Genomic DNA, 15,815 nt, shown 5'->3' on the forward strand with positions numbered 1-15,815 from the left:
TTAAAGTGTGCCACCACGCCCAGCCCTCCAGTGATCTCTTAAGTGTCTGTTGTATACCTACTGCATAGAATTTTCTGAGTGCGCACCACCAAAGAAACTTCTGTTTATTCACCACAAATTATAAATGAGAAGACAGGCCCGGATCAGAATTTTTTTTTTTTCCGAGGTAGGGTTTCACTCTAGGTCTGGCTGATTTAGGATTCACTATGTAGTCTCAGGATGGCCTTGAACTCAAGGTGATCCTCCTACCTCTGCCTCCAGAGTGCTGGGATTAAAGGCGTGCGCCACTGCTCCGGGCTAAAATATTTATTTATGCATTTGAGAGAGGAAGAGGCAGATAAAGAGAGAATGGGTGCGCCAGAGCCTCTACCTGCTGCAAACAAACTGCAGACACATGGGCCACCATGTACATCTGGGGAATTGAACCCAGGTCCTTAGGTTTCTCAAACAAGTGCCTTAACCGCTAAGCCATCTCTGCAGCCTGGGATGGCATTTCTTTAATTTTAATTTTAATTTTATTTATTTGAGAGAGAGAGAGAGAATGGGCATGCCAGGGCCTCCAGCCACTGCAAGCCGACTCTAGATGCATGTGCACCCTTGTGGAGCTGGCTTACGTGGGTCCTGGGGAGTCGAACCTGGGTCCTTTGGCTTTGCAGGCAAGCACCTTAACCGTTAAGCCATCTCTCCAGCCTGGTAATGTCATTTTTGCCCAAGTCCACAGGGCTAAAGACTCCAGGGCCCAGAAGGGCTGCTCTAGCCAGGAGCTTAAGGGAGGGAACTGGACAAAAAAAAAAAAAAAAATACAGCCGACCGCATTGGGCTGTTGCTAAGAGACTAATGTGGCCCCAGAGACCTTTTCTTCCTCCCTCTGCCTCTTAGCTCCAGCCAGCTGTCTTGCAGAGCCAATCACAGTCCTAGCCCAGGGTCTTTACATGGGCTGTTTCCTGGGCCTGTACACCTGCAAACCTGGCTGTCTCTCCTTTGGCCTTCACCTCCAGTCTCAGTTCCTCCTAGGTACCCTCTGCCTGTCATCCCTTTAAAGAATGGACCATTCCATGGCCACCTGTCACTTCCTCCAAGGGTCCTGTGTCCCATTCCCTAATCCTTTCCACTGTTCTAGCTCACCCTTTACTTCCTCTGGTCCAGTAGGGCATGCTGGCTAGATGTCAATGTTTGTCCTACAACCCACATCACCTGGCACACATATAGCCTCTGCCAACCTGCATCTGCCATCAAGATCTCCCCAAAAACAGCCAGAGAAAGAAAAGGAACTCCTGGCTGTGTCCTTGGAGACAGGGCTGGCTTCGGTTTGGGCCACTAATGGTGCATTCCAAGCAATCTTGACCCCCATTTTCCAGGACACTAGGGAACAGCGGGTTTCCCCCTGCGCACCAGTCACACACCCAGAGCAGAGTTCTCACACAGCATGGGAGCCTTGTTTACAGACTGGAACCTGAGGTCATGAGCAGAGCCATTACTTTGGCTTTTGGCAGCTTTAGGTAGAATTCAGAAAATCTAAAAGTCAGCCTTGGCAGGCCTTCAGAGCAACAACCTGGCCAAATGGGAGAAGCAGGCAGACCAAAAGACTCCCCCAAAGTCAGGTATTCAGCTAGCCATGCTTCAGGGTCAACAAACCATAGATGAAGAGCACCCTAAAAAAAATTCCAGTGTGTGTGGAACCCACTTATCATCCCAGTACTCAGGAGGCAAAGGCAGGAGGATTGCTGTAAGTTCCAGGCCACATTTGCCTACACAGCAAGGCCTTGTCTCAAAAAGATCAGAACCAAGTTAGGAGCAGGTCTTTAATCCTATTGCTTGGAAGTTCAAGGCCAGCCTGGACTACAGACTGAGTTCTAGTCAGCCTAGGCTAAAGTGAGATCTTACCTCGAAAAAATAAATAATTAGGCTGGGTGTGGTAGCGCACACCGTTAATCCCAGCACTCTGGAGGTAGATATAGGGAATCTCTGTGAGTTCGAGGCCATCCTGAGACTACATAATAAGTTCCAGGTCAGCCTGTGCTAGTGTGAAACCGTACCTCAAAAAAACAAAAATAAATAAATAGAATAGACTAAAAATAAAAAATAAAGGGCTGGAGAGATTGCTCCAGTTAAGAACATTTATTGTGCAAACATGAGGGCCTAAGAGATCCTGACAGACAACTCCAGTTCACAGAACACAAATAAACAACTGGGCATGGCCAAGCACATCCATGATGCCAGTCTTGTGGGGAGCAGATAAGGGAAAACAGTTGCAGATTGTAAGGGTGTGGTGGTTTGATTCAGAGGTCCTCCATAAATTTATGTGTTCTCATTGCTAGGTCCCCAGCTGATGGCAATTTGGGAACTGGAGCCTTCTAGAGGTGGTGCATTGCTGGGAGCAGGCTTATGGGTGTTATAGTCAGCTTCCCCTTGGCAGTGTTTGACACACTCTCCTGTGGTTGTTGTCCATCTGAAGTTGGCCAGGAGGTGATGTCCACCCTATGTTCATGCCATCCTTTCCCCCTGCCACCATGGAGCTTTTTCTCCCCACAAGGTCCTTTGGCTTTGCAGGCAAATACCTTAACCACTAAGCCACCTCTCCAGCCCCAGTTTTGTTTTGTTTTTTTTTAGTGGCCATGGGCACTGTGAAGCAGGCTTGTTGGACTATCTACATGGAGGCCTGATGGAGCCATGTGACTGGGCCATGGGTTGCAGTGGAGAGCCAATGCAGATGCCTGGACTGTAGAATGGCTTCCAGTAAGAGAGCTGGCACTGAATGAAGTTTTCTGTGACTGTGAGTAGCTTAGCTGGAATAGAAACTTGTCACTCATTAGAATGAGCAAATATTTCTTTGCTATGCCCAATGTCATATTTTGCAGTGTGAATATTCTATGCCATTATTATTATTATCCTTTTTTGTATTATGGCTCATTTAAAAGACCTTGGACTATGATAATATTTGAATATCATTAGGATTAATGCAAACTCTGGGGACTTTTTAAGTTGGACTGAATGCATTGCATTTTACATAATGGATGGTTTATGGGGGGCTAGGATAGAATGTGATGGTTTGATTCAGGTGTCCCCCATAAACTTATGTGTTCCCAATGCTAGGTCTCCAGCTGGTGGCAATTTGGGAAGTGAAGCCTCCTGGATGTGATATATTGTCAGGTGCAGGCTTATGAGTATCCTAGCCAGCTTTCCCTTGCCATTGCTCATGCCATCAGTTTTCCCTGCCATTATGGAGCTTCCCCTCAAGTCTACAAGCCACAAGCTGCTCTTGGTTAGGTGTTTTCTGAAGCAACATGAAACGGACTGCACTGACTGGGCTTAAGCACTGGGATCACTAGGAGACTCCAGCTCAAACAAGCATAATGGAGTAGAACACCCCGTGGTGCCCTTCTGTCACCACAAACCAGCATGCAGACTGCCGCATGGGCAATAATTGTGCATACACCACAGACACACACATACACACTATCACCACATTATATATGCATGCAACAAAAAATAATACAGTCTGACATGGTGGCTCACACCTTTAATCCCAGCACTCAGGAGGCAGAGATACAAGGATTGCTCTGAATTTGAGGTCAGCCTGAAACTACATAGTGAATTTCAGGTCACCCTGGGCTAAAGCAAGACCCTACCTCAAAAAAAAAACAAAAATAAATAAATAAGTAGGGGCTGGGAAGATTGCTCAGTGGTTAAAGATGCTTGCTTTCCAAACCTGATGGCCCAGGTTCAACTCTCCAGTGCCCACATAAAACCCAATGCACAACATGCATGCATCTGGAGTTCCTTTGCAGTGGCTAAGAGAAACTAGCACACTGATTTCCTCTCATTTCTTCTTTGCTTACAAATAAATAAACAAATTTAAAATAAACATAGGGCTAAGTTGTGGCTTAATTGGAAGAGCAGTGCCTGGCATGCACAAATCCTTGGGTTCCATCTCCAGGACCACGTGAACCAGGTATGGTGGCACATGTCTATTATCCTAGCACATGGGAGGTTGAGGTAGAAGGATTGCCATGAGTTTAAGGGATACAGAATGAGTTCCAAGTCAACCTGGGCTAGAAATGGAGGCAGGAGAATGAGGAATTCAAGGTCATCCTTTCTCATAATAGTAAGTTCAAGGCCAGTCTCAGCTGCATTAACTAAAAACATAAAAAATAAAAACAGCCAGGTGTGGTGGCACATGACTCTAATCCCAGCACTTGGGAGGCAGAGGTAGGAGGATCACTGAATTTGAGATCACCCTGAGACTACATAGTGAATTCCAGGTCAGCCTGGGCTAGAGCAAGACTCTACCTTGAAAAAAAGAAAATGCAGGGCATGGTGGCACACACCTTTAAAAAAAATAAAAAAAGTTGTATTGGGCTGGAGAGATGGCTTAATGGTTAAACACTTGCCTGTGAAGCTTAAGGACCTCTGTTTGAGGCTCAATTCCCCAGGACCCATGTAAGCCAGATGCATAAGGGGGCGTATGCATCTGGAGTTCTCTTGCAGTGGCTGGAGGCCCTGACACACCCATTCTCTCTCTTTATCTTCCTCTTTGTCTCTCTGCCAGTCTGTCACTCTCAAATAAATAAATAAATAAAAATAAACAACACAATATTTTACAAATAAAAAAGTTTTAGTTATTTACTTGAGAGAGAAAGAGACAGATTAAGTGAGAGAGAGAATGGGTGCTATGGTCTGTAGCCACTGCAAAAAAACTCTAGACATATGCACCACCTTGTGCATCTGGCTTAGTTGAGTAATGGGGAATAGAATCTGGGTCCTTAGGCCTCACAGGCAAGCACCTGAACCACTAAGCCATCTATCTAGCCCCAAGTGACACATACCTTTAATCCCAGCACCTGAGTGGCTGAGGAAGGAGGACTGCTGTGAGTTCTTGGGCAGCCAGAGACTACAGAGGGAGTGCTAAGTCAGCCTGGGCTAAAGTGAGGCCCTACCTCAAAAAAAAAAATCAGTTTGGAGAAATGGCTTAGAGGTTAAGATGCTTGCCACCAAAGCCAAAAGACCTAGGTTCAATTCCCCAGGACCCATGTAAGCCAGATACACAAAGGGGTACATGTATCTGAAGTTTGTTTGCAATGGCTGGAGGCCCTACTGTGCCCATTCTCTCTCTCTCTCTCTCCTTCTCCCTCTCCCTCCCCCCCTCTCGCTCTATATATATGAATATATGTACATATATATGTATCTATCTATCTTTATCTGCCTCTCTCAAACAAATAAATATTTTTATTTATTTATTTTATTGGGGGGGGGGTATTTTGAGGTAGGGTCTGACTCTATCCCAGGCTGACCTGGAATTTAGTATGTAGTCTCAGGATGATGTTGATCTCATGGCACCACCACGCCTGGCTGATCCCAGCATTTGGGAGGCAGATGTAGGAGGATTGCTATAAGATCAAGGCTAGCATGGGACCACAGAATGAGTTCCAGTCAGCTTGGGCTAGAGTCAGACCCTACGTTGAAAAACTAAAGAAAGAAAGAGGCAATTGACTTCTGGTTAAGATGGCGGCATAGGTACCACGCCAAAGCAGCCTGGGGGAAAAAATGACCAAAAAAAATCAGCAAAATACACACTTTTACTAAAAAGTGAGGTGTATAGGAAATTGAAGCAGCAGTGGAGAAGTAGAAGAGATCCAGAGCCCGCACAGGCTGGCAAAAGCGGCCCCGGCATCTCTGCCAACCTCGGCTTCAGCGCAACAGGAAGCCGCCAGACTCCCCTCCAGCCGCAGGAAAATCCAGGTGCGGGAGCTTCCATTCACACTACGCTCTCCGCAACTCAGGAAACGTGAAGGGAGAGCAGCAGTGAGCAATGGAGGAGCAGACCACGAGGTAGAGGAACACGTGGAGCAGTGAGAGAACCAGAGCAGCTGCGGCTCCCTCCCCTCCCCCACCGCCTGAGCCCAGCTCCAGTGAGCAGAGCAGCATCCCGGGACCCGGCCACGCCAACTTGAGCCGACAGCGGGACCCAAGCAGGAGCAGAGTCCAGCAGCAACATCAGTGCCTCCAGCACCAGTAACAGTGGCCCCAGCAGTAGCAGATCCAGTAGCAGCAGCTTCAGCAGCAGCAGAGGCAGCAGCAGCGGTGGGCCCAGCAGAGGCAGCTTCAGCTGCTGACAGACCCAGCAGCTTTAGCAATAAAACCACAGATTAACCACTGGGACATCATGAAATTACAAAGATTTTGCACTGCAAAGGACATGGTGAATAAAGCAAAGAGGCAACCTATAGAATGGGAAAAAATCTTTGCCAGCTATATATCTGATAGAGGATTAATATCTAGGATATACAAAGAACTCAAAAAGTTAAATAATAAGGAATCAAACAAGCCAATCAAAAAATGGGCTATGGAGCTAAATAGAGCATTCTCAAAGGAAGAAATACGAATGGCATATATGCATCTAAAAAAATGTTCTACGTCACTAGTTATCAGGGAAATGCAGATTAAAACTACATTGAGATTCCATCTCACTCCTGTCAGATTGGCCATCATCATGAAAACAAATGATCATAAATGTTGGCGGGGATGTGAAAAAAGAGGAACCCTTCTACACTGCTGGTGGGAATGCAATCTGGTCCAGCCATTGTGGAAATCAGTGTGGAGATTCCTAAAACAGCTAAAGATTGATCTACCATATGACCCAGCTATAGCACTCCTAGGCATATATCCGAAGGACTCATCTCATTTCCTTAGCAGTACGTGCTCAACCATGCTTATTGCTGCTCAATTTATAATAGCTGGTAAATGGAACCAGCCTAGATGTCCCTCAACTGATGAGTGGATAATGAAGATGTGGCACATTTATACAATGGAGTTCTACTCAGTGGTAAAGAAAAATGAAGTTATGAAATTTGCAGAAAAATGGATGGACCTGGAAAGGATTATAGTAAGTGAGGTAACTCAGGCCCAGAAAGCCAAGTGCCACATGTTCTCTCTCATATGTGGATCCTAGCTACAGATGACTGGGCTTCTGCGTGAGAATGAAAATACTTAGTGGCAGAGGCCATTAAGTTAAAAAGGAGTCATAAAGGGAAGAGAAAGGAAGGGAGGAGGGTACTTAATAGGTTGATATTGTATATATGTAAGTACAATGATTGTGATGGGGAGTTAATATGATGGAGAATGGAATTTCAAAGGAGAAAGGGGGGGGGTAATTAACATGGGATTTTTTTTATAATCATGGAAAATGCTAATAAAAATTAAAAAGAAAGAAAGAAAGAAAGAAAGAAAGAAAGAAAGAAAGAAAGAAAAGCAGGTTTATGGGTCTTAATGTGGCACCACCACAGGAAAGCATTTCCTAACTGCCACAGTAGGTCAGCCACACACCCAACTAGCCACATAGCCACATAGTCACAGCTGGTTTTTGCACCAACCAATTCCACTACCGTTTCTTTTCTTTTTTGATATAGGGTCTTGCTCTAACTCAGACTGACCTGGAACTCACTATGTAGTCTCAGGGTGCCCTTGAACTCATGGCAGTTCTCCTACCTCTGCCTCCCGAGTGCTGGGATTAAAGGTGTGTGCCACCACGCCAGGCCCACCATAGTTTCTTTTCATCCATCACAGGCCTCTCCTAGACCACAAGGGGGTGTGTTCCCATCTGGCCTAGGTGTCCATGACTACTGGTCACCTAGATGTCACCAAGGGTTATGATGGCAAAATGTCTGGTACCAGCTGTTCAAAACAGTTGTGGCTGAAGCTGTGTTTTGGGGACCCAGGGCTATCAGCAGACATCATCCTGTAATTTTCTCAAGGTGACTCTGGAGTGTGTAGGTGGTTGGTATAGAGGTCTGGCTGGAGGTTTGAAGGAACTTTGCTCAAGATATCCAGGGTTCTGGCTCCTAAAAGAGACACAGGGGGCTGGAGGGATGGCTTAGTAGTTAAGGCATTTGCCTGAGAAGCATAAGGACTCAGGTTCCATTCCCATGTAAAGTCAGATGCACAAGGTGGTGCATGCATCATGCATCTGGAGTTCATTACAATGGCTAGAAGTTGTGGTGTGTCCATTCTCACCACCCCTTGCAAAAAAAAATAATTAAAAATAAAATACTCTTTCTCAAATGAATAAATAAAACATACAGACAGATCTTTTTTGTTGTTTGTTTTCTGCTTCGTTTTTTCCTTTGCCTCTTTCCCTCTCTCAAATAAATAAATAAATAAAAAGAGACACAAGTGTCTGGAGGTTCCCAAGAAACTGGACCTGATCCCTGTTTGGTGCCCAACCTCCATGGTGTCACCAAGAGAAAGAGTTAGCAAGTCTGTCTTGGAAAAGGGTCACAAATGGGGACAACCCAAGAAGGCAACCAAGTGGCCCACCCCAAGATAGAAAAGTTCAACCTACTTAACCAAAGATCCTGTCAGTTTCAAATCCATTCACTCTGGCCACCACAGACCACATTGTCTGACATTACCACCCTCAGTTATTAGTTTTAAAAAATGTCTTTGGGGGCTGGAGAGATGGATTGGCTGTTAAGACATTTGCCTGCAAAGCCTAAGGACCCATGGTCAACACACTAGATCCCACATAAGCCAGACCCAGAAAGGTGAGGCAAACACAAGGTAGCATATGCCCACTAGGTGGTAGAAGTATATGGAGTTCAATTGCAATGGCTGAGGCCCTGGCACACCAATTCATATTCCCCCACTCTCTCTCTCTCTCTCTCTCTCTCTCTCTCTGTAAAATAAAAATTTAAAAATAAATAAAAATAAAAGTAAGCCAGGTGTAGTGGCGCACACCTTTAATCCTGGCACTCTGGAGGCAGAGGTAGAAGAATCACCATGAGTTTGAGGCCACCCTAAGACTACATAGTGAACTCCAGGTCAGCCAGGGCTAGAGTGAGATCTTACCTCGAAAATAACAACTACAACAACAAAAATGTCTTTGGGTCAGGCATGGTGGTGCACGCCTTTAATCCCAGCACTTGGGGGGCAGAGGTAAAAGGATCTCCATGAGTTCGAGGCCACCCTGAGACTCCATAGTAAATTCCAGGTCAGCCTGGGCTAGAGTGAGACCCTACCTTGAAAAACCAGTAAAATAGGAAAAAAGGTCTTTGAGGCTGGAGAGATAGCTTAGCTCTTAAGGCCCTTGCCTGCAAAACCTAAGGACCCAGGTTTGATTCCCCAGGACCTACGAAGCCTGATGCACAAGATGGTGCATGTGTCAGGAGTTCATTTGCAGTGGCTGGAGGCCCTGGAATGCTCATCCTCTCTCTGTCTTTCTCTCTTTCTCATAAATAAATAAATAATAATAATAATAAAAAGACTGAGTGTGGTGGCATACACCTTTAATCCCAGCACTTGGGAGGCAGAGGTAGGAGGATCACTGTGAGTTCAAGGCCAGCATGAGACTACATAGTGAATTCTAGGTCAGCCTGGGCTAGAGCGAGTCCCTACATCAAAAAACCAAAACAACAACAAATGTATTAAAGGATTTTTTAAAATTTCTTTTTGGCTGGGCATTGTAGAATATGCACATCACTCCTAAACCTGAGCCAGGCAGATTAAAAATTCGAGGTCGTCCACTGCTCCATAGTGAATTCCATATTCCATAGGCCTTCTGGGTTACTTCAAAAAAAAAAAAAAAAAAAAGGAAGGAAACTGCTGGAGAGATTGTTCAGTGGTTAAGGCGTTTGTCTCTAAAGACTGACAACCCCCAGGTTCAATTTCCCAGGACCCACATAAAGCCAGGTGCACAAAATGGCATATGCGTCTGGAGTGTATTTGCAGCTGGTAGAGTTCCTGGCGCATCCATTCTGTGCCTGTCAATCTCAGTTTGCAAATAAATAAATAAAAAGAACCGGACATAGCTGGGCGTGGTGGCACACACCTTTAATCCCAGCACTCAGGAGGCAGAGGTAGGGGGATCGCGGAGAGTTCGAGGCCACCCTGAGACTACAGAGTGAATTCCAGGTCAGCCTGAGCTAGAGTGAGACCCTACCTCAAAAAAAGCACGTACTTCAGTGATGAGGAAGAACTCAGTGACTGAAAGTATATTTTATGTAAATATCATCAAAATAAAATCTCAGAATACAAAAAAAAAAAAAACCAAAACAGCCGGACATGGAGGCACGCACCTTTGATCCCAACACCTGGGACTACAGAGTGAGCATAAAATGAGCCTGCACTATCAGACACTACTTCTAAACACCGGCAAAAAAAAGAAAATGAATAGCGTGAGGGTCAGGTCTCCTCCACATGCACATCCCCAGTGACCCTGAATCCTATGAGGAATACCTAAAGGTGGGGAGTAAGCCATAATTTATTTTCTGTTTAGGTTCCCCTGACTCCCCTGCAGTGCCCTTGATGGCAATTTGAATGTGCCTTGCTCACAACCCCTCAGTGGGAGTCTAAGCGGGGCTCCACCTCCCAGCCACGCCCCTCCTCACAGGGATTCTGGGTGGGGCCCCACCTCCCGGCCACGCCCCTCCTCACTGGGATTCTAGGCGGGGCTCCACCTCCAGCCACACGCCCCCTCACTGGGATTCTAGGCGGGGCTCCACCTCCCAGCCACGCCCCTACTTACTGGGATTCTAGGCGGGGCTCCACCTCCCAGCCACACCCCCTCCTCACTGGGATTCTAGGCGGGGCTCCACCTGCAGCCACGCCCCTCCTCACTGGGATTCTAGACGGGGCTCCACCTCCAGCCACGCCCCTCCTCACTGGGATTCTAGGTGGGGCTCCACCTCCCAGCCACGTCCCTCCTCACTGGGATTCTAGGCGGGGCTCCACCTCCCGGCCACGCCCCTCCTCACTGGGATTCTAGGCGGGGCTCCACCTCTCGGCCACGCCCCTCCTCACTGGGATTCTAGGCGGGGCTCCACCTCCCGGCCACACCCCTCCTCACTGGGATTCTAGGAGGGGCTCCACCTCCAGCCACGCCCCTCCTCACTGGGATTCTAGGTGGGGCTCCACCTCCCAGCCACGCCCCTCCTCACTGGCATTCTAGGCGGGGCTCCACCTCCCAGCCACGCCCCTCCTCACTGGCATTCTAGGCGGGGCTCCACCTCCCAGCCACACCCCTCCTCACTGGCATTCTAGGCGGGGCTCCACCAACCAGTCTCGCCCCCTCCTCATTGGGATTCTGGGCGGGGCTCCACCTCCCAGCCACGCCCCTCCTCACTGTGGATTCTGGTCTGGGCTTTACTCCCCCATAGCCTTTCACAGGGCCTTTTGAAGATTGAAGACCCAAACTGCAGCACATGGGTCTGGAGGCAGGGCAAGATCGGATTTGCAAGGCGTCAGGAATAGCTAGATCCAGACCAGGACTCTGCCCTGAAGGTGTAACCAAGTTTGTGCCTGCACCCAGCTCAGCCTTCCAGGCCCCGTGAATGGCCAGACTTGGGCTTATGTCCTTGATGACACGGTGGAGAAACTGGAACAGTCCCAAGCAGAGGTGTCCATAGCTCTCACATTCCACCTCACGTCTTCACACTTTCAGTGAGCGTCCAGGGGCTGGACAGTAGTCACCATGTGCCAGAGTGTGAAGTGCTGAAGTTCAAAATGTAAGACAGGATGATTAGATGCAGAGACAGTCAGCGAAGCCATCACGAAGTAGATATGCATGAGTGCCGAAGTGCCAAATTCCAAGTGGGCTAAACAGTAAACAAGAACTTTGTACTGGGTATGGTGGCTCACACCTACCGTGATTTCCAGAACAGCCTGGGCTACATCATGATAACAAAGCAAACAAACTAAACTAACAAAATGATTCCTTGGGCTGGAGAGATGGCTTAGCGGTTAAGGAACTTGCCTGTGAAGCCTAACGACCCATATTCTGTATCTCTTCAGATCCCACTATTAGCCAAGTGCACAAAGGTGAGGCAAGTGCAAGGCCGCACATGTGCACTAGGTGGCACAAGCCTCTGGAGTTCAATTACAGTAGCTGAGGCCTTGGCACACCAATTCTCTCTCTCCAAAAAAAAAAAAAAAATTAGACTGGAAATACCAATCAGTACTGGAAATACGAACCAGTGGTCGAACTCTGCCCAGAACCCCCAGTGAGGGGCCCAGGTTCCTGGCTTACCGTAGAGCACATACTCTCAAGGTCTTCCAGAGGAGAGGGAGACAAAGGAAAATACAAGGAAAGAGCAGAGTAGGGGAAAAGGTTAGGAAAGAAAGAAAGAAAGAAAGAAAGAAAGAAAGAAAGAAAGAAAGAAAGAAGGAAGGAAGGAAGGAAGGAAGGAAGGAAGGAAGGAAGGAAGGAAGGAGAAAGAGAAAGAGGAAGAGGAAGAGGAAGAGGAAGGAAAAGAAAGGAGAGAAAGAAAGAGCTAAGAGGTCTGGAGAGATTTCTCAGTGGTTAAGGTTAATGACTGGAGTTCAATACCCCAGTACCCACATAAAGCCAGATGCACAAAGTGGTGCGCTGGGCACATGCATTTGGAATTCATTTGCAATGGCTAGAGGCCCTGGTGCACCCATTCTCTCCCTTCTCTTCCTCTTTCTGCTTGCAAGATCTAAGAATGAAAACTGCAGTGAGTACATGCTGCCACACCGGGGCAGACTTGCAGAGGTTTCTGGGACGTACTGGCGCTTGTGGATTGTGCAGGAGAAAGATGTTCACAGAAAAGTCATGAAAAAGTGGACCAGCATGCAATTTTCTTTCTCCTTCCACCACCACACTGAGGCAGAAATATGGCATGTTCCCTCTTTCTTTTTAATTCATCAAGTAGCTCTGCTCTCCAGAAGGGTCACTCTCTGGCAGGAGGCCTGTGACAGTTGCACCCCTCCAGTTTCACAGTCCTCCATGTCTCTGGATCACCCAGTAGGACCTGAACTCACCAACGCTCATCATGGATGTCAGCACCAACTTTGATAGTAGGAGTTAATCTAGGCCTGCTGTTTGGGGGTTAGTGTTCCTAGGATATGGAGGACAGGGACTCCATCTCTTCCACCACCTGGACCCATGTGCCCTAGGCCTCTACAAAGGGTAGGTACTCTCTTGTAGTTGTCTGTGACCTTCTTTGGGCAATCCCAAGTGGATGTGGGCCAGCAGTTGGGGAACTGAGGATCCAGTAACCAACGGAATATGGTATAGACCCCTGGGAAAGAAGCAGCACTAGGCATGCTCTCCAGCTGTCTGCACTGCACCCACAGGAAGGAAGCCCATGTTGCACACTGTATCCCAGCTCTTTGGCTCCAGCTACGACACGGCTTTCCTAGGTGTCTCTCTTCCTCATCCCCACAGGGGTCATCTCCTGGACACATGACACATCCTTGAGTTCATTTCAAATCTGACTCCAAGGGGGCTGGGAAAACACATCCTAAGACATGAGGTCAGTGGTCATAAGCTCTGAGGCTGGATGGCTCTCCTTACCTACTTTGTTTTGTTTTTGAGACAAGGTCTTAAACACAAAGCTCCGGCTGACTTCAAACTAAACTCCATATGTAGTCAAAATGATTTTGAACTCTTGATTCTCCTGCTTCCACCTCCCCAGTGCCGGGATGATAGGTGTTCACCACTACACCCAACTCGCTTTCTCATTATGTATTATTAGTTTGGTAGTGCTGGGGATAGAACCTCATGGCCACCCTCCACCCTGAGCCATGGACTGGGCTGAGACTTCTCACTTGACCAGTCAGCACAGAACCCTGCATGGAGGACAAGGATGAACCTTCAGCTTTCCAACAGAATCAGATAACCAACCCTTGTCTCTCACCAGGTCCTAAGAGGAAGATTTCCCAAGCCCAGACCTGCTAGCAGGAGGAAGGTAGGCTTGTGGCTTCTGGTCTTTTCCTGCCCAGGCCACTGATCCTTGGCACTGGGGAATCACTCACTGACATGTCCAGCATGAACAAGCTACATTCTTGCTCAAAAGCCAACAGGAGGTGGCAGCAACAAGGCCTGGCCCTTGTTATGAAGCAAATCTGAGGGCCAGGAATGAGTATGGGATCAAGGGTTACTGAGTATGCATGCACCTAGCCCAGGGTTCCATTCCCAGCAGCCCCAATAGAAAGTGAAGATAAAAGCTGGGTGTGAGCTGGGCGTGGTGGCAAACACCTTTAATCCTAGCACTCAGGAGGCAGAGGTAGGATTGGCCTGAATTTGAGGTCAGCCTGAGACTCCATAGTAAATTCCAGGTTAGTCTGGGCTAGAGTGAGACCCTACATCAAAAAATTATACAGAGGTTGGAAAGATGGCTTAGCGGTTAAGGTGTTTGCCTGCAAAGCCTCAGGACCCATGTTCAACTCTCCATATCCCAAGTAAGCCAGACACACAAAGTGACACAAGTGTGCAAGGTCACACACATGTACACAAGGTGGCGCACACGTCTGGAGTTTGACTACAGTAGCTGGAGGCCCTGGTGAGCAAATTCTCTGGCATACGCTCTCTCATAAAAAATAAAATAAAAATATGGTGGTGCATGCGTTTAATCCCAGCACTCAGGAGGCAGAGGTAGGAGGATCTGTGTGAGTTCGAGGCCACCCTGAAACCACATAGTGAATTCCAGGTCAGCCTGAGCTAGAGTGAGACCACACCTCAAAAAAACAATAAATAAATAAATAAATAAATTAATTAATTAAAGGCCAGGTGTGGTGGTGTATGCCTTTAATCCTAGCACTCAGGAGGCTTCAGAGGTAGGAGGACTTCCTTGAGTTAAAGGCCACCCTGAGACTACATAGTGAATTCCAGGACAGCCTGGGCTAGAGTGAGATCTTACCTTGAAAAACCAAAAAAAAAAAAACCAAAAATAATAAATAAGATAATGAAAGTGAAGATAAAGAAATGAGGGCTGAAGACATGATTCAGTCTGACAAGTGCTTACTTTGCAAGCATGAGGACCTGAGTTTCATACCCAGAACCTACAAACGCTGTGTATGGGGTCCCAGATTTAGGGAAGTGAGACAAAAGTTTCCCTGGGGCTTGCTGGTTATGTAGCCTAGTGTAATTGGTGAGCTCCAGGTCAATGAAGACTCTGTCTCAAAAGAGGTGGACCAGATTAGGACGATGGCTCCATGGATAAAGTGTAAGTGTGCAACCCTGACTTTTGATTTCTAACAGTCATGTGAATCCTGGGCAGGTATGGCTCCTCCTGGAATCCCAACACTGGACAGACAGAGACATGGGGTCCCTGGGCCAAGTTGGGTAGATGAATTGTCCAGCTCTGGATTCAATAAGCAATTCTGCTTCATTAAATAGAACAGAAAGTGCCAGGTGTGGTGGCAGAAGTAGGAGGACTACTGTGAGCTCCAGGTCAGCCTGGACTAGAGTGAGACCCTACCTAGGAAAAAACCCTAAATAAATAAATAAAATAGAGAGTGATGGAGGAAGACACCCGACATCAACCTCTGACACTTCACAGGCACAGGCACATACAAGCACTGCACACCCACTAATACGCACACACGCATCTGCCTAAAGAAGAAAAATGTCATCCCAGCACTCCAGAGGATCAGACAGTAGAATTCAAGACCAGCCTGGGCTACATGAGATCCTGTGTCAAAATACACATACATACATACATAATGTAAAATGCCAGAAATGACCCAAGTCCTCAGTTTCGAGTCTCTCGCCTGCACAAAGCACCCGACTTGGTAAATGTAGATCACCCTGTTCGGCGCGTCTGAGTTCAAGATGTCTTTATCTTACTGAATAATAATAAACAGATGATAATAACAGGAATGGCAGTACCAGGCACATCCCACAAGTCAGCAGAAGCCTCGACTTCCACTAAGGCCTGGCTATCAGGGGCACCGACTACCATCGCCCACTGCGGGGAGCCCAAGAACACTGAGCGCTCGGTGTGCGCATGCGCCACTACCCACAAGGCACCCTGCCGGAGCACGATGCCCTGCGACTTTTTGCATCACTTGTCGGATGC

The sequence above is a fragment of the Jaculus jaculus genome, chromosome 1 (assembly GCF_020740685.1).
Source record: "Jaculus jaculus isolate mJacJac1 chromosome 1, mJacJac1.mat.Y.cur, whole genome shotgun sequence".
NCBI classification, from domain to species: Eukaryota; Metazoa; Chordata; class Mammalia; order Rodentia; family Dipodidae; genus Jaculus; species Jaculus jaculus.